Consider the following 18701-nt stretch of genomic DNA (forward strand, 5'->3'; position numbering starts at 1 on the left):
ACAGAAAAATAATGTGTGGGTGTGTACTGGGGAGGATGAATAAGGAAAAAAAAAAGTAAAAATGTGAATGTCTGAATTTCATAACATGCAGCAGCATTTTAATTGCATCTAACCATTTGAGTGACAGCTTTTAGGAAAGCATAGCTCTTCTAATGGCTTTCATCTTGAGGCCTTACAATACTGTATGGAACATGTTAGTATTACTGTTTCCTAGGTAAAGCTAGGCAGAAGAAGAAAATGGAGTTGGCTAGGATCACTTAGTCATTCAGTCAGTGAGAGAATTGGAATTTTTAAACGGAACACATAGTTCTAGAGGAGTCTTCTTTTCATTATTCTCTGTCCATTCCCATTTAGATGAATGAAAAGATCCTCAGTAATAGTTATTGCTGGGACCAGCTGTTTTTAACTCTGCCTTCTTTCAGGAAGATTTTCTTCCATCTAATCCAGGCAACACAGTAAATGGCAAATAGAACAACACCTTTTGGAGATTTCTGGGATTGTATAAAGTAGCAAACAATTACTTGTACAGAAACCCAGCCTTTCAAAGCTAAAACTTCCTTTTTTTAATAGTAAAATTATTTTATCCATTTTTAGCATCAAACCTATGTTAAATGATAATTTATAACATTTATATGGAAAAAAATACAGTGCTGTCTTTCCATTTTATCCGTATGCAGATACTATATATGAAAGAAGATTTATGAATTTTCAAGTAAGATAAAAAAATACTTTTTCAATGATTAACATTTGGTAAATTAAAATAGTTTCCTATTTTTTCATATTTTTGTTATATCTGCATGGGGATTATGGAGGCATAATTTTTATTTTAAAATAAACTATTCAAGAAACGTCCTTCAAACCATGTAATTTTGCTGAAAAATTAAGCATGCCAGGGTTAGTTTCCTTTCACAAAATGAATTCACTTCCTTTGACTTCTTCCATTATAATATGCAGGCATCAATCACATTAACATAATATTTTTCAGCAGGACCTTCCTTTACGGAGTGCAGGTAAAGTTCTTACCATATAATGTACTTCTGTTTTAGGTATTATTCTCTAGTCTTCCCTCTCTAGCTGCCTGCTCTATGCATTGCACACTATGCAGACAATTACAAAATTTATTCATTCCCCTTCCTTTCATTGTGGGAAGCATCCATGGAATCAAAGACACATAAGATTCACAAGAAATTACAAATTTGTTCTTAAAGTCACTCTTGGAAGAGGGGAAGCTGAAGCAGAAGGAGTTTAAGGTCAAATATTTCTATTAGTGTGGCACGTTAAACATGAGTTCAGCACTTAACTCATAGCAGTAATGTACAGCCCTCATTGATACAAAGTCAATGAAACAAGGTACATGTTCAAAATTCTGACCTCCAGTGATTTAATTTACATTTCAATGAGTCTCAGGCATTAGGTTGTCAGGAGCAAAAATGGTCCATCTGGGGGGGGAGGGAAGGAATGCAGCTTCAGCAGTGCAACCACACGTGATGCACAGCACAGGGATGACATGGGATGGTCCTGTTTGTCAGAAAGACAGAAGACGTGTCAAGCTGCCACCTACAGAATCTCTATCTGTCTGGGAGTCAAGGAATGCAAGATCACTCATTTCCCCTGAAACATCTATTTCATCATCATATCAGAACTCCAGATTTTCTTATCCTTCATCCAATGGCTTAGATCATTTGCTTATGGTGAGCAACCCAAGGTTTTTAAAGTGAAAAAAAAAAAAAAGAAATCTAACCAATCAAATCTATCAAAGCAACCCTATCAGATCTGTAGCTAATTTTGGACTAGGCATTACAATGCAGTTAAAAAGAATTAGAAAAAGAATACTAACGAAAAAAGTCACATTTACTTGTCCACTGTGTCCCTAAAGACAGGTCCTCCTGTCTGTCTGCCAGTCAGTCATGCCGTAAATGACCTCTCCCTGCTGGTCCCTAGGTATTTTCTCTTTCCATTACCTTAGTGACATCCATTCTCTGATCTTTACTAGTGGTTTATGCTCCCAGCTCCTTGCTGGTTTTCCTCTTTCTTATTCTGCTTCTCTCTGCCGTCTCCCTCACCCTCTATGATAGGGAAGAAGGCATGCAAGTTGAGAGCAAATAAATAATACACACTTTCTTCAGTCTTGTCAGAACTTCTAGGAATAATCTGGGTTGCTCTCTGAAATTTCAGTTCTCTGTAATTTTCCTGAGTTTTCCTGCTTGGTTTGCAAAAAGTCTCTTGTATTGTTTTTTTACTGTTGGTCTCTGATTAGTATACAATTCCTATTCCTCACCAGAAAAAGTTTAGGTGGCAGCAGGAATTGCATGGTCAAGAGGGAACAGTTTCCAATATCTGCCGCTGAATCTGATATTTCACAGGCAAAATAATGTTCTTTTTATCAAAGGAGTCAGGAGGACAGTGAAAATTTTTTGAACAAGAAATTGGGGGAAATGAGTTTTGTGGTGTGGTTTCCTATGGATATGTGTATGGGTCACTCAAGTTAAAATATTTAAATCCTTTATTTTAACCAATGGAATAAGAAACAGGTCTTAAGCTTACCAAAGTTGATGAAATATCTTCATGGGCAAATCATAGAGAGGAATGAGAAATTTTGCTAGTGTCTTTTATGGCCATTTGCCCACAAGAGAAATGAACTATGAGTTTATGGAGCTCAGGGCTCTGCTCCAAGCTCCAGAGAAGGTGATGCTGTGAAAGCACAGGCTATTCCAGCATTATTGTCCATCCTTATGTCCCAGGTTCTCTCTTTCCCAGTTCTGCATCTTTTCCACTCATGGTTTCTTGTACCAGTCATATTGTCCTGTCCATAATATTTTATCTCCAGCTCCTCAGGCTTGTCCTTTTTTAAAGACATCAATTTCTTGATTCTCTCTCTCAGCTTTTCTTTGTAGTCCAAGAGTATTTTGGCCACTGCCAGTCTGAGTTTTCACTTCCATACATTCCCAGTCCCACTCACATTCCCTGGCTTACCTGTCCCAGTCTTCTTGCCAAGTCAGTCTTCAATCTTGAAAAGAGCTAAATAGTTTTGTTTGGATTTTTCCAGAAGAATTCAGCCTGAGGCAGCTATGAAGCATACGGAATTTCAGCCTAAATGGTTAAAATCTGGCAAACTTTTATGCAACATGAAAGAAGGGTTTTAATAACAAGCAGCACTACTAGCCAAATCTGTATAAATCCTAATCTGTTTCCCTTTGAAGTCAATGTTAAAAAACCCCAATGAGACCATTAATTTTAAAACTTTAATACAGTAATCAAGTAGGCACATGCTGAAAATGTTTTTGTGGATTGAACAGCAATTAAAAATGAGAATGTACTTCAAGTTACTATGAACATGAATACATTATTTTCATTTACTACTTTCACTTCCGTTTTATGAATGTATCCAATGAAATCTGTAAACTTTCTCCTTGAAATTATTTGTTGAGCAATGTGGTCACAGGGGCTGGACTTTGAAGCTCATGGAAAATGAAGAAAATTGATAAACTGATGTTTCTGCATCATTTCTGTAAATGTTCCACTACAGCTCTTTGTTGTGGCTCCTTTGGGCAGCAGTATTTCATTTTGTAAGCATTTTGAGCATGTGTTCAAAGTAGCACGGGAGAGAAGAGCATGATCTTTTCCTTTGTTTTCGTTTATTATTCCAAAGAACATGAAGGACTCTTTCATGTTCTCCTATGGAGTACAATGCTTTGAAATTCTTATGCAGGGCATGTTACAGTCTAGTAGCCTTTGGCAATATGGCCAGGATACAAGATCTCACAGAAAAAAAACAAATGTGAAGAAAATAACTGATGAGGCTGGGGGAAATAAAAAAGGCATTGGCAACACGTCATAAAGTTGTGACATCCAGACTTTTTCAGAGTTCAAAACAATGAAGGAAGAGCTGTGTGTGTCTCATGTATTATGAAGATGCAGTCTCCTTTTGATGATAAATCACTCAAAACCCTACAATCCCCTCTACATATCATATTTCCCAAACTAACTCACAGGCCATGTTTAATATAGTGACAATTTCCCTCTTTTTAATAGAGTTATGAGTTCTCCAGCTGTGCTATCTATGGAGTTTGGCTATATTATCCAGAAAATCATCCTGAGCCACATCACTTCAGGCTGTTTTGGAACTTTCCAGTTTAAAAAAAAGAAAAAATAAAGAGTAAAACAAACACCATCTTAATTTTTATTCTATCACATTTACCTCAGGTATAATTATTTTATTTATGAAAGTTAAGATGTCATAATCAAGGTATCCATGAGAAATATATTACATGAGCATGGAAACAGTGCAAATAGTATCTAATCCTTTTTAAAATTTTAATTTAAATTTTAATTTGCTAGGAAACTCAGTTTCTCTGCTGCCCTTTGGAAATAATGAACTGTCTTCATTCTTTATTATAAATTCCATAGTAATTCTTCTAAGTAGTATAATTTGTGAGTGTAAGTAATTTTCTTTACTGTTCACTGTTGACTTCTTCCAGGTAGATCTTGAAGGTTGAATGACTTGTTTGTGATGTGACTTTCTCTCTGGAAAATGCATTAGAAAGATTAGTCTTATTCCTATTGGTGTAATTAAAATCATAACTAGATCCAAAGCCTTTGCTGCTTGTTGAGTGTCTCAGTTTCTCATTAATCAGAACCCAATTCTCTCCAGAGCTCTCAATAAAATATTAGTTCATTATTTCCTGCCAAAAGAAATTGTTTCCAGGTTAAGTTGACCGAACTATAATGGACAAATTGTAAATTCATTTTCTTATTCTGGTTTCACAAGTATCAGAGTACAAATTGGATTACAAGCTACCTTCTCCAAACTGACCAAGTGATTTCTGTAATTTGCACATATTTTTTTAATATATGTAAATTTCCTTCTTGTTTTTTTAAAGGACTGTTTCCTCTGTTCTGTTTTGAGGGTTTTTTTTATTATTGCCAGTACTTTCATATTCCCACAAACAATTGCTTTCTTGTTCTGTAATAGGCTTCAAATTATTTTCCTAGCCATGTAATAGCTCCACTCAGAAGGTATCTGGTCCAAAGTTGCACAATGTTCTTTTCTTCTTTGGAAAGGCCCTATTGGGATTCAAAAGTGCTCACTTTTAGCATTGTTCCCAACAGTGTTTAGACAGCCACAGATTTTTGGCAAGACTTTTCAGTCATCATTTGCCTCTGTGGTAGAATTAAATGAAGTAGTTTAAAAAAACCCAAACCAAAACCCTAGACCCCTCCCAGTTCATTTCTTTGCTCTCTCCTCTCTCCACCCATTTTTTTTGCCCTGAAGATTTTTCCCAGGCATTATGATCTTCTCATATTACTGTGATTCTGCATATATCTTATTCTGAATAGGAAGAGGCCTGCCTTCCTTACATTTTTATCTTGCAGGAATAATGCTGCCTTCTGATCACATGAGGGAAACATAAGTGCTTCTTACATCTGTTAAGGAAAGTTTGTCTAAGCAACAGATAAAAACAATCAAATCATTCTCATGGCAATTTTAAATGAAAATCTTTACTCATATTATATTATACAATAACTCAATAAGGAAATATAAATATCAAAATATAGCAACAAAAATGCAGGCAAATATATAGAAATTTATTTCATATGTAGTGTCCCATAAATCTGCGGGACATTTATTGCAGTGCCAATAGGCAGAGAATACATGCTTTGGGATAGATATTGGGGAGGCACCTTCCCTTTGGCCTGCTGTGCATACGCATTAGTTCTAGCATCAAATGAAGCCAACCAGGGTTCTTAAATTCACATCTCTAGAAGCAAAAGGCCAACATGGCACACATAGATCACTCAAAAGCTGTATTTAATATTAGAATTTTAGAAAGGTAGAAAATAATGTAAATCCTCTAGTAAGTTACTCTATTAAAAGTATTTATTGCTTGGAAGGACAGAAAACTTGACCTCACAGTAGTACACACCTGAGATTCTTAAGAAAGTAAGGAAGCAAAACAAATTTGAAGTCTTCAAAGCCTAGATCCTTCAAAGTCCAGAAAGATATTTAGAGAGTTAAACTGATGGAGATAAGGCCCTAAAATACTGTTTAGGCTAACTACTATGTGCTTACATATGCAGCTGCCTCCAGTTTCAATGCATAAACCTCTAGGAAGCACGGACTATGAGTTTGTATGACACATATCCTACATTTCCAAACAGTTTCAGCCATCTATACATAATCAGGTACATGCAGACCCGTCAGACAGGCAGAGCTAGGAAGCACAGGCCGAGAGAGAGCATATCCTTTAAGAAACTCCCAGTTTTAGCAGGATAGCACTGCAAAGATGAGTGTGGAAAACATCAAAGTAATGTCATTCAGGTGAAAACAGAAACATCTGCATAATTTTTCTCTCAATGGGAATTTGAAATACCTTCAGATTTTAATATCTGTTTTAGCATGATCCTTATTAGAGATATTTTCTGGTGAGGAAAAATAAAATACTCCAGAAAAAACAAACAAGGAAATAAACAAAAAAAAAAAAACCCACATTTTTTCTATTAGATTTCTAAAGCTTTAAAAATATTTTTTAACTCTAAATTTGTAAATTAGGAAGACTCTTAATGATATAATGAAAATTTGCTATATAGAGAGGATACAAATTTGGGTCTGGACCTTGTTTGATCTTGGTTATATGTCAGGACTAAAAACAAATAAAGACTGAAAAATAAATATATAACTAACCTAGAATCATTGTATGAGGTACCATGGGCAGAAAACCAAGGGAAGAAAAACAGAAGAAAGTTTAAAATTCTTCAGTGAGAAAAGGTGATGTGTTTATATGTGTATTCTCTCGTCAAAGAATGAACCCTTTCCTACCTATAGAGCCCCCACACTTCCGTCAATTGCAGCCTCTGTTCAGCTCATTTACCTGGCAGGTCTGAGGTTTTTTTTACATGTTCTACAAGCCAGTCATGTTGTTTAAAAAAAAAAATATATATACATATACACACACACTTGCATATATATATATATATGTTTATTAGTCTCTCGTTAAATTTAAAAAAAAAGTTGGCAATAAAGCGCTTTATAATAAAGCTCTTTATTTTGTGTCAATAAACACAGCATATCACCAGTCCTTGGTGTTGTATTCTGATGTTATACTGCATTGTCTGAAGTTGAAACAGTTGAAAGGGAGAGGAATATATTAAATGAAAGTGTCACAAATGTGAATATATTAAGAGAGAAGAGAAAACTGCAAAAAAAGAAGAGAAAGATGAAGAAATGAGAAATCTATATCTCAAGAAAAATGGGCTTCCAAATGAAATTTATTTTAGCAAGTTATTTAAAATAAAACAGGAATTGGCAATATGCATTTAAATGATTCAATAATGATTTCAATTATTGGCCAAGTGAATTCATAGTCTGACAGTTATTTTTCTTTATATATACCTAAAAATCACCCATACAGTTCACTATTTCACAATAAAATTTAACTGATGTTAAACATCATCCTAACTTTACAGTTTGATATGAATATTTATACTGTTTGCATAGAGTATTTCTTATATATGGAAGTAAGTGTTTTGTGGTACTGGTATGCGGTCTCAAGAACAGCATCATGTAATTCTACTTTTCTTGAGTTATCATTTTAACATTATAAATGTAAGTTCTGACTGCAGTAACTAAAACAAAAAGAATAAAATCCTGGTTTAGAATTGTTTTCAGCTCTGTTACAGCTGAAGAATTCCTGGAAAGTCAGTAGATTAAATTCAGACCACTCTGGCATTGTTTTGCCCTTCCTGTGACATTCATGTATAAAAGAGTGAGAAGTAGCACATGCAATTTCCTGATGTTGGGTTACAAGATACTTATTGTCTGTACAAATATGGAGAAAAACAGTCAATACTTCCTCTTCTAGAAAAGTTAGTGTAAATATATATATATTAATATACAATATATAGAATATACAATATATATTATATATGTACATTTCTTAATATATTCATAAATTGTTGTTGTTTTTATGATGAATTGTTAATGTTGATGAGGTGTTGGTATATGTGGCCTTTTCCATGGGACAAAGCAGCCTGGGTGCAGCCCCCTTGGTGCTTTCTGGCTTTCCTGAATGAGCTGTAAGCTGATGGACTCGGGGGAGCTGCTCAGAGCTGGGGAACTGCAGCACTCTGAGTGAGCTGGGAGCTCTCCAGCCTTTGCAAACTCTCCTCCTTGAAGATTAATATTTTTCAGGAGCCTTTGAGGAAATCTGCCAAAAATTACTGTCATTAAAACTCTGTCCAACCTTTGTAACTCTCTGGAATATTTCAATCAGATCTCAATCCAGATATCAGGGAAAGGAGCTTCCTTTGATTAACAATGGTTGGACTTTACATGATCTACAGCAGGAAACTCCATCCTTTATTTCAACGCACAAGTAAACAGAGCAGCAGCTGCTGTTATCGGCAGCTCATGGGGCTAACTTCTCAACAGTCTTTTAACCCAAAATTTTCCAAACAAATCTTCAGTCACACAGCAATGTTAAGGAAAATAGTACTGCAATAAAAAGTTTAATGCCACCAGGGGGAAAATCAATACAACTACTCGTTTCTGCTCTGTTTTAAATTTTTTTTAAACCCTACAACATGGATGGTTAGAAGTTATACGCTGTGGACTAGCTTGTGTTCATTAATTGCATTTTGAGAAGTATGTGTGTTTTAGGATGTTTTCTGATTATAAATTCTGGCTCTTCTAAACAACCTGATTATTGGATAAGGTTCTTCAAGCCATAGAGCTCTAATATCCTGCAATGAGTCGCATTTCACCAATAAGCTTTATTGTCCTTACAAGTTCTTTTTCAAGTTTCAATGCAATAATTTTCTTCTCTTAGTTCTACACTTTTAGTAGTAGAATCATCTATAACAGTACTTAAACCATGAGTAGCCCTATTAAATTTGATAGAATTACTCATGTGCTTAAAATTAAACATGTGCTTAAGTGCTTTGATGGATTAGAGCCAAAGTTGTCAGCACCTTGCTTTGTTGTGTGCTGTGTTACACCTGCCTCTTCATGCCCCGGCCCGGGTCTTCAAGGGACACCTTTTCAGATTTGTTCATTCCAATATTTAGCTGTTCTATGTCTTAAAATTGCAGTTTATGTGCACAGCCATAGTAAATTCATACAAACACAAGCAAACACTTTTAGTAACTGTTCTTTCAAGAGATATTTTATTAGTAATGTGCTGTATCAAAATTATCTCTAAGTGAAATAACCAGGTTAAAGGACGAGAATACTTAGTGTTTTTGTACATTTAACTATTGCAAAGCCCATTTAGTTGTAGGTATAACATGTGATATTTATTTTTAATAGTTAATACTGAAGCACTTCTAAGTTCCACACTAGCGTGAAGTGGTACTCAGAAGCTGCCAACACAGTCAAAGATGAAAATCAGTAGGAACTAGACATGCTAAGGCCAGTTGAAATAGAATGCCAGTTGAAATGGAAGCCAGACAAAATGTGTGTTAGAGAGAAGGTGTTTGGAGTCACTGGACAAGAAAACCTACATGTAACACTGCAAAATAACTCTCAGGTAAAGAGCAATGGACAGTGTAAATTGTCATTATTTCTGCACTTAGTAAGCAAAATGTACAAGTTTTATTCTGCAATCTTTTGATTTCCAGAAAAACAAAGAGAGGAAAAAGAAGTAGCATGGCTGTCTGCCTCTAATTTCAAAATTTAATGCAAGCTGGTTATAGATGGAAAGATTCAAATCACAGAGCACTGGAGAGCAACCACAGGAAAAATGCCTACCATTAGCAAAAAGGTTTCAGTTTGGGTTCCAGCTGCAAACTGTTTTCATGGAAAAATGTCCATATACATTTTAAGAAGCAGCCATGCAGAAACTTAAAAGCCTTTGTAGGTCCTACTAATTATTACTAATTATTTTAAAGGGAAAGGCCTTGCTAATTCTCTAACAGAAACACCAAAAAGGTACCTTAATGTCCAAGAATAGAGAAATTCTTCAGTTACTGCTGAGGAGAATGGGATTAATGAGACTAATGGTCCATGCACGGATGCTAATTTCTTGCTGCCAGAAGCCAAACTGATTTCAGCTGTAGCATTCCTTCACTGGGGGATCCTGGCCCAAAGCCCAGCAAGCAGCCAGGGACCAGCTCCACTGGCCTCTCACACCCACAAGAGCCTTCAGATCAAATCCTCTCTGCTATGGCCCAGGGGTGTGCTAGAGAAAGCCAAGAGTTGTTAATATTCTCCAGCCTGGCCTTAGTGAGGTGTGGAAGGTAAATGGGTTATGGACAGTCAGTCAGTTTGACTTCAGACCTGACAGTGAAGACACAGTGACTTCATCCTACTCCCAGTCATTCCTGAATAGCTTTCATGTGTCCTTACTCACAGTTCAGGTGCAGGAATGAAATATCACAAGAGCCCCGAGGCTCTTCTGTGAAACTTTTCCAGGAGTGAATTTGTTCTGGTATCTCAGAATTTGTTCCTGCCACAGAGGAGAGGCTGATTTAGGATTTAAATGAAGCCAGCAATATAGCAGCAGCGGCTTTGCCCTTTGGCTTCTCTGTTCAAGAAAAAATTCACAAGATGTACAAAGTCTGGCACAATGCTGAATTTTTTCTGCCTGTTGTTGCTTTCCATGTCATTTTCATTTTCGAAAAATAGCTTCCTATACAGAAAGAAAAAAAAGCAGAAAGAATATTTTAAAATCTCATTCATAATTGTGTGTAAAAAAGAATACAATAGATGTTGCATCACATAAATTGGCAATGATTGCTCTTTTTACAATGGATTATGAGAAAAAATAATCTTAATATTCTATATTTTCATTTTTCTCTATTTATCATAGTTCAGAGATAGCAGACATTATTTTATCAAGGCATAATATTCTAAATTACCTACCAATTAATGACTACTTTTATTCTACTAAATCTGCTGGGTTTATGGTTTTGGGGCATTTTTTGACCCTACCTGTCCAGCCCCCTTTGGATGATGAGTTGCTCACCTGTCAGTTTTGCTGAAGACAGGACATGCTCAACCTGCTATTATACAGCATTAATGATCTGTCTGTCCATTCCAGGCAGAATGGAAAGTAATGCAGTTTTATTTTGAGATGGCAATCTACATTCTGTGTGACAGCAAAATAGTAATGGAAGAAGAGAAAAAAAACCTCCAATCCTCTTGGAAGTCCATGGGGATTAACTAGGAGAATGCAGGGTTTTTGGTTTTTTTTAAATCACCTCTTTTATTGGATCTCCCAAGAGTTGTAGCACTATTCATCTTTGAGGCTAATGAAGTTCCCTTGTGAATCATGCTGTTTGAACTATGTGGGGCATATCTTGATTAGCATATGTTTCTTCTAAAAATACATTTTGAAACCCCTGGAACTTGCCATTTGTTTGAAAGTCATACTGCACTTTCAACCTTGCATCACTGATTATAGGAAAAAAACTTTACTTTTAATCTTTATGGAAGGACATCTGGCTTTGTCTGCAATTCCTCTCCCCAGTGAAAATGTAGCCCAATAATTCTCTCCAGAGCACAGTAAAAAAACCCCAAGCTTTCTCAAGTGAAAGTGAAATAGAAAACTTTGAGCTAATACTTTCTTTAATACAGTCTAATTCAGAAATTCCTAGGGAGCTAAAATTTTAACTAGAATTCTCAGTTTATGATTTTGGTTTTATTTTTTTTATATTATTCAAGTCTCTTTCTTAGGGTGTCTATGGTCCTGTCGTTAAGGACATAAGGGTTACAATTTTAGCCCTGGGATAAAAAGACTATCATCAGGGAACACTGCCAGATCTTGTTCTTACAGATTTACTGTGTGTGTTGTCTATACCCCATCCCCATTTGAACACCAGACTCAAATGGACAGCTAGGCATGTGTTGTGCCTAACACCACATTCTCACTTTAGGATTTCAATGTATAAAGAACAGTCCTGATTTGTGAGCTCCATTCCTAATTATCATGAAATCTATAGAGCCAGTGAAAGTGTGGCTACCTATACTTCATCCCATAAAGATCTTCCGGGTGATTTCCACTGGTTCAGAGCAACCATGTTCTGGTCACTGGTCATCCCTAGCAGAGGGGGCCTTCCCAGGAAAGCACACAGTGGTTACCCTGGAAGTGGCTCAGTGAGGGCAGCTCCCAGCGTTGCTGCCAGTGAAAGATGTGTATGTCACAACTGAACATGTTCTATCTCCCTTTAGCAACCTGACCTGCCTTTATTCATCAGCCAAGGTGAGGCAAGAACGTAGACTCAGAAGGCATTGTCTCTTGACGTGACTAATCTTCCTTTTGTCCTGATCTACACAGCTTTTCACCCTACCTGATGCATCTTTTCCATGCCCTGAAAAAGGAAAAATTTCATTTTCTTACACTGCATGTAGATTAGCACTTTGGGAACTTGACTAAAATGATACTGCAACAATGTCTAAGAATATTTGAAGATGGTTTTGTTGCAACTGTATTTTTGAACAGTTTATATACATATATATAAATAAAATATATTGTGAAACATAATTCTCTTTGACCTGTATATACTAACAAATTTGAATGTAAAACAATACACAGGAGAGGATTATACAAGATAAGCAATATATTAAATCATGGCCTTAATCTTGTAGCAAAACAAGACATGAGTCTTCTTTTTCCTTAATGAGATATAAAGCATATACTGCAGTTTCATCATCTCTGTCTTTCAAAGATGTGAACTGTAATGGAAGATGAAAGTCTAGCCTGCTAATACTGTTTCTAAGAATTATTTAATTATCACCCTTCAGAGATTTGGTTAATGTATGAAGCTTCTCATATATTCTATTGTTTCTTTTAATCAAAAATTCTCCTTTTTTTTAATTAAATCACCTTCCAAGGTAATCATAGATACCAAAAATCCCTCTCCTCTCCACAATGTCTGATTTTCTTCCAGCATTTTCTGATTATATGGGCTAGGGTTGCAGTCAGCAGTTTCTTGATACCAGTCATTGAGAAATGGCCATATTTAGCTGTCTAGGACATGTTATGTAATGTTTATACACCTCACTTTCCTTCAAAGCATCTAGTTTTCCTTCACATGTGTAAAGCACATCAGCACTCTCTTATGACTGTTCATGCCTGCCAGATGCTTCAGGATCATAGTTTGTTTTCCTATGCTGAGGCATGAGGGAGATTATTCATCTCTCAAGACTGCATATATAATTACATTGCAGTATTTTCTTGCTGAACAGTTACAAAAAGATACTTTTTGTCAGATGAATTTGACACAATCCTCTGTAAAAATTTTTTCTAATTTTCAAAATAGGTATTCCATGTAAAGCATTTGCAAAAATTAAAAATTGAAACTAACATGGAATTATGTGTGCAAACAGAGGATCACTGCTAGCTGTTGTGCTGCTGGCAACCCTCCTTCAGGCTGGAAAACCTCTTCTCCATGAGCTGACTTTTGCTTCAAAGGTAGCTCCTCCTATCTCCTGCTGGTAAATTTTATTTGGCATTGCTGAATAAATCTCCTGTTCAAAGTTACATTTCTGTGCTCTGCCTGTCAGTGCTCCTCTAACTCTTAGTTTTCATGGAGATTAACCTTTAATCAATTAACATACTAATTCCAAATACAAATCAGACTCAAAGAGCTATTTCCCAGAGGATGCAAGCTTTTTATCTACATATTCAGAGCTGGGAGTGCCTGAGATATAAGCAGCAATGATCCAAATCCATTTATTAGTCTGGGAAGAACAGACTTGCTATCACTCAATGCCTTTGTGCACCAGCTCATGAGTACTTTGTTTAGTGAGGCATTCAAATTTTTGAGATATTCTCCCAGAAGACTGTCAAATCCAGGAAGTCTTGCACACCACAGTGGACTAATATGTCTGTGGTAAGGGACAAATACAGTGTTGTAATATTGCAAATGGAAGTGATTAGATAACCTAAGGCTCTTATATCCTGCACAAGATAAGTGCAGTAGTAAATGTGCACCCTGAAAACCCCATGGTTTCCTTCTGCAAAGAAGAGTAGAAACTTTCAGCTGACTGAAATAATTTTCTACCATCACACAAAGAAAATCAGAAGGCCTCTTGAAAAAAAGATTTGGTGTTTCCAAGAAACCATCCTTCTAACTCTCCTTATGAATCCTTTCCTCTTCCATGTCATAAGACATGAGTGTAAGTGTAAATACATGTGTTTCAAAAAATGCTTTCAGAAATGAAATGTAACTTGATACAAAGAATGTTAACTGATGCCAGTATGTCACACAAAAAGTCATAAAAATAATGGTGGCATCATTTCATGCTTATGGTTTTTGCTAGAACTTTGCACCTTTGCTTAGTTGTAGCATATGGACATAGTAGATAGAGATTTTACTGTTTGTGGAAAACTTTAATTAGAAAAAAAGCTGTGTTCAAGGCAGTGGAAGTTCCATGTGCTAAGTTTGTCTCTCTTGCTGAGCCTTTTGCCTTCTGGATGACTGAAGTAGCCTGGGTAGTGTTAAAAGCAATCTGATCTAAAGTTTTATTGATCCGTGTTTGTAATATTCATAAAATAGATTGTTTTCAAAATCAGTATTCTGACCATTTCCTAGTTAGTGTTTCCTCTGAGAAATATTACATTCTATACTTGTAGTTAAAATTGCAGAAGGAATCAAGCATTAGCAGAGAAAATCCAGCAAAGAAATATACCTTCAAAAAAACTTTTGAAAGATTTTATGTTTCTTGAATAATTAATTTCCATTTTCTTTTGTAATCAAACAGAACATTTTTCATTATCAGTACATTATTCCTAAAACAAAGATGAAATAATAATCTTAATTCTTAAATATTTTTGTTAGTTTCAGTTAAAATAAAGGTGACTTCTACCTAAAAGTCTGATTTTCAGTCTTAGTTAATTAGTTTAATAGGAGTTAAATTGTGACTCTGTGATAAAAAGAATTTCAAATTTGAATTTAATTTACCTAAAGCAGAAGATCATTGAAGCACTTCAGATAATAAACTTTTCTTAGAAGATGTGATAGAACTTCCTGGAACTGTTTATATGCATGATGAATTATAAGAATTATTAAAAAGAGGACTTTATCTAAGTGCCAATTATTATGAGAAATTAATGTGTCTGAAATTAATATCCAAAATACCGAAAAATATTATATTACATATAATATATGATGCTACTTTTGCATCATACTCTTCTAAAACTCTCAAGAGGCCTAATTTTCAGACTTCAGTTATGCAAATGCAACCACTTGTCTAGGCAAGAGAGGATTCCTGTAGCATTATATACAAGAGAAACAATAATGGATTGTTGTATTGCTGTTGATGAAGTGAAACATAAAATCTGAAAAATGTTTTTCAAAATTAATTGCTTAACTTTATCCAATTCTGTGTCGCCTGTCAAGATAAATGACACAAACTAGGTCCACAAAGGTGTGGAAATCACCAACGTCTGGAATCTTGTGAGGAGCAATATTCTAACACATGGGGCATGAAAATGAGTTTTATTCCCCATATAACAACAACCAAAAAATTTTAATCTGTGCAGTGGTCCTGAAAGTGATGTGGATAAATACTGCAATAAGAGATTCTCTTCTTACCTTGCTCAAGGAAGTCATCTTAACCTCTCCAACCCAACTAAGCCCCAGATAACCTCACCTTTTACTGGAACTGCTATAAAGTTCCCAGTCTCATTTTCCAAAGTATTTCTTTTATAATTCCTCTTAGTTTTACTGTTCCTACCTATCATGAAGTGAAAGAAATTGTAGATACAGATAGATGACCATGGGAGCAGAAGGTTCCATATTTCCAAACAGGCTACGCTAGGAGAGAAAAGAGTGTTTTGCTTCTTGAAGAGCTTCACACCACTGGGTCAGAACTTTGGTGAGCAGAGTGCCACTACCAGATAAAATGGGACCTAAGGAAACCTGAGTTTGTAATAAAGGCCCCCTGTATGAAGGCTGTGAGCCAGTCAGTTCACTCAGTGTGTTGACACAACATTTAGATGAATCAGTGTTTCTGACAGTGTTTCTGATCTAGATATTCTGTTAGTACTAAGTATGTACCTGTTAATATCATGTAAACGTGTGCTTTTATTCTAACACAGGAATCCTGGCAGGAAAAGATAAAAATTATGATTCTTCTTCCGCATTGCTTTCTGAAGCTGAGATTGATAAAACACTTGACAGACTATTCTCCAATGCTTCTTCCTGGCCGCAGCTTTCAGCAAATCCTGGTGTGTGTCACCCAATGGGAGCTTTGGTGAGTGTCTAGTGACAGTGATGACATTTTCATCACCAAAGGACAGATTTTCAGGAGGAGACAAGGGCTGTGCTTTAAGAAAAAGGCTCTGTGAGGCAGCACCCTTTGGCACCCCCTGCTCTGGCAGATGTCCAGCCCTGCTTCTCCCTGCCAGTGCTATCTGCAGTCAGCATGAGGAAAAGGCCCTTTACTTGGCAGGTCTCCAAGGTTATTCCCTGAAAGCTCAGCTCCAGCCAGGCAACTCTCCCACACAGCCACAACAATGTCACTGCTTGACTTCCTTCCAGCCAAGGCCAGTAGTCACAGTCATGGTGCACTTTTGCTGCAGCCATCCTCACTGCCAAGGAAAACTGGGTCTAACAAACCCCTGCCATTTTCCCTGCAGAAAAAAGATCACATGTAAAAGTAGGCATTTAAATGCTCAACCTGAAGTGTCTTCCTCGTGTCCAGAACAGCTGCAATTTGAAGGAATGCTATTTGTCTGCCATTATGTTGGTTAAAAACAAATAAATCCCCCAACTCCCCTTCTGCATGTCTCACACATCACAGCGTTTATATTTACGTGCTAGACCAAGTCACTTCACCTCACCAAGTCAGGAGGAACAGCAGAATAACAGCAGCTCTCACACATCTCATTTACAAAAGCACTATAAACATAGCAACATCCTTAATTACCTTTTCAAGGTGGTTACAAAGACAGAGAAAAGATGACTCTGTCTTTTACCTCTTTATCCCTACTTGCCAAACAGCTTCTGCTGAATCTAAAGTGCTGATTGTTGTAAAGTTACAGGTAAAATCTCATCCTCTCTTGAAGGTAGAAATAGACTTCCAGGTTACAGATGGGATGATTTATCTAAAATAATTTTACTAGAAATCCTACTTTTACATCATCCACAAAGGAGTTCTTCTAGCCTACAGATGCTGTTTTGCAGTGGAAAATCTAAGTCCACATATCTAAGACGTTCAGGCAGGAGGAGTAATGAGGAAAGAGGAAAAGAGGACACTCACAGTTTTCACTCCATTAGATGCTTCTTGTCCAAACCTATCAATCCAAAGTAGAACAACTTCAAGGAGTTGGTTATGAAAAAGATGATAGTTATATACTGAAGTTTTACTGCTATGTATATATAGACTGATAGTTATACTGAAGTTTTTAATTCATATGTTTTTATTTCATAGATTTTATATATTTGTTACAGCAGAATGTAATGTAGTCTTTTTACTATTATGTTGAGGTTGTACTGTAAAACTAATTGCTCCTCTATTTCTCTTCTGTCACACTCATTTTCAGATACTACTTCACTACGGCCTCTATGCAGAAGACAATTTACTTTCTCCTCCATCTTCCTTCGGCCTTTCTCTAGGCAACGGTTCTGAATTTTTTCCTATCTTTTTTTATTCTTTCAGTTAATTACAATATACCATATATCTACATTCAAAACTTTTAAATGGGGGGCTGTGGTTGGGTGTGTGTGATGAGGGTGTTTTCTAACATGTCTCTTAGTCTATAAAAATTTCAAGGAAGCTACTGTATTCCTCCGATTTGCAAAATGATTTGGCCATTTTCTGAGCTAAATCAGTAATTTGTGATAATGTACTAACACGGAGATCCACGACTCATTTTCCATTCCTACCTGTCAGTATTACATGTTTTATCTAGCTGGTAAGTTTGCTGCTGACTCATTAATGTATGCAGCTCATATCATGTTTAACTAGATCCCTGCCAAGCTTTTCCCACCCTGATGCTATCTTCGTGGTCCCTTAGATTAACTGGAATTTTGGATTAAGTGAAAGCCTGAGGCATTTGACTAAGAAAATGAGATTAACATAGATTAAGTGTGTTACAGAGGACTGCTAAACTAAAACCTCAGGTGTGTAGATTACTCATTACTTTCTTAGCATATAGATTTGCTGACTATTTAAAAATAATTAGCTTTACCTGCTACCATATCTGGCAAAACTTCATCGCTCCCTGATCCCTTTTACTGCTGGATATCTCATTTGTACATGCTGCTTCCTCATAGGTTCTCTCTCTCTTCCATAAATTATATGTTTGTTCCACTAATTATGTGTTCTCTTTTCTGTCTCATCCAATCAAAACTGTTTCAAAGCATTATTGTTGAACTAAAACTTGCATTCAAAGCAGACACAGACTAAACATCTTTCTTGGTTCTTTTCCAAATACTTGCAATATTCAGTCTAGAAGTGGAACCTCCATCCAGAAGTCCCTATTGCTTAATTTATACAATCTCTTCAGCAATCAGTGGTGGGCATAACTACACTTCTCACCTTTAATTATAACTCTGATACAAATATTTAATTACTTGGCTTTCCAGACTTAAAAAAAAAATTAAATTTGTTGCACAATGATCATATACGTTGCACAATATTAAAGCTTGCTCTCTGATTGTGGAAACAAAAAAGACCACAATTATTCAATAAAGATTACTGGCAGATGCAAATATATTTTCAGTCTTCACATGGATTTTTCAGGTTTAGGTTAGTG

Source organism: Molothrus aeneus, chromosome 5 (genome assembly GCF_037042795.1).
Source record: "Molothrus aeneus isolate 106 chromosome 5, BPBGC_Maene_1.0, whole genome shotgun sequence".
NCBI lineage: Eukaryota > Metazoa > Chordata > Aves > Passeriformes > Icteridae > Molothrus > Molothrus aeneus.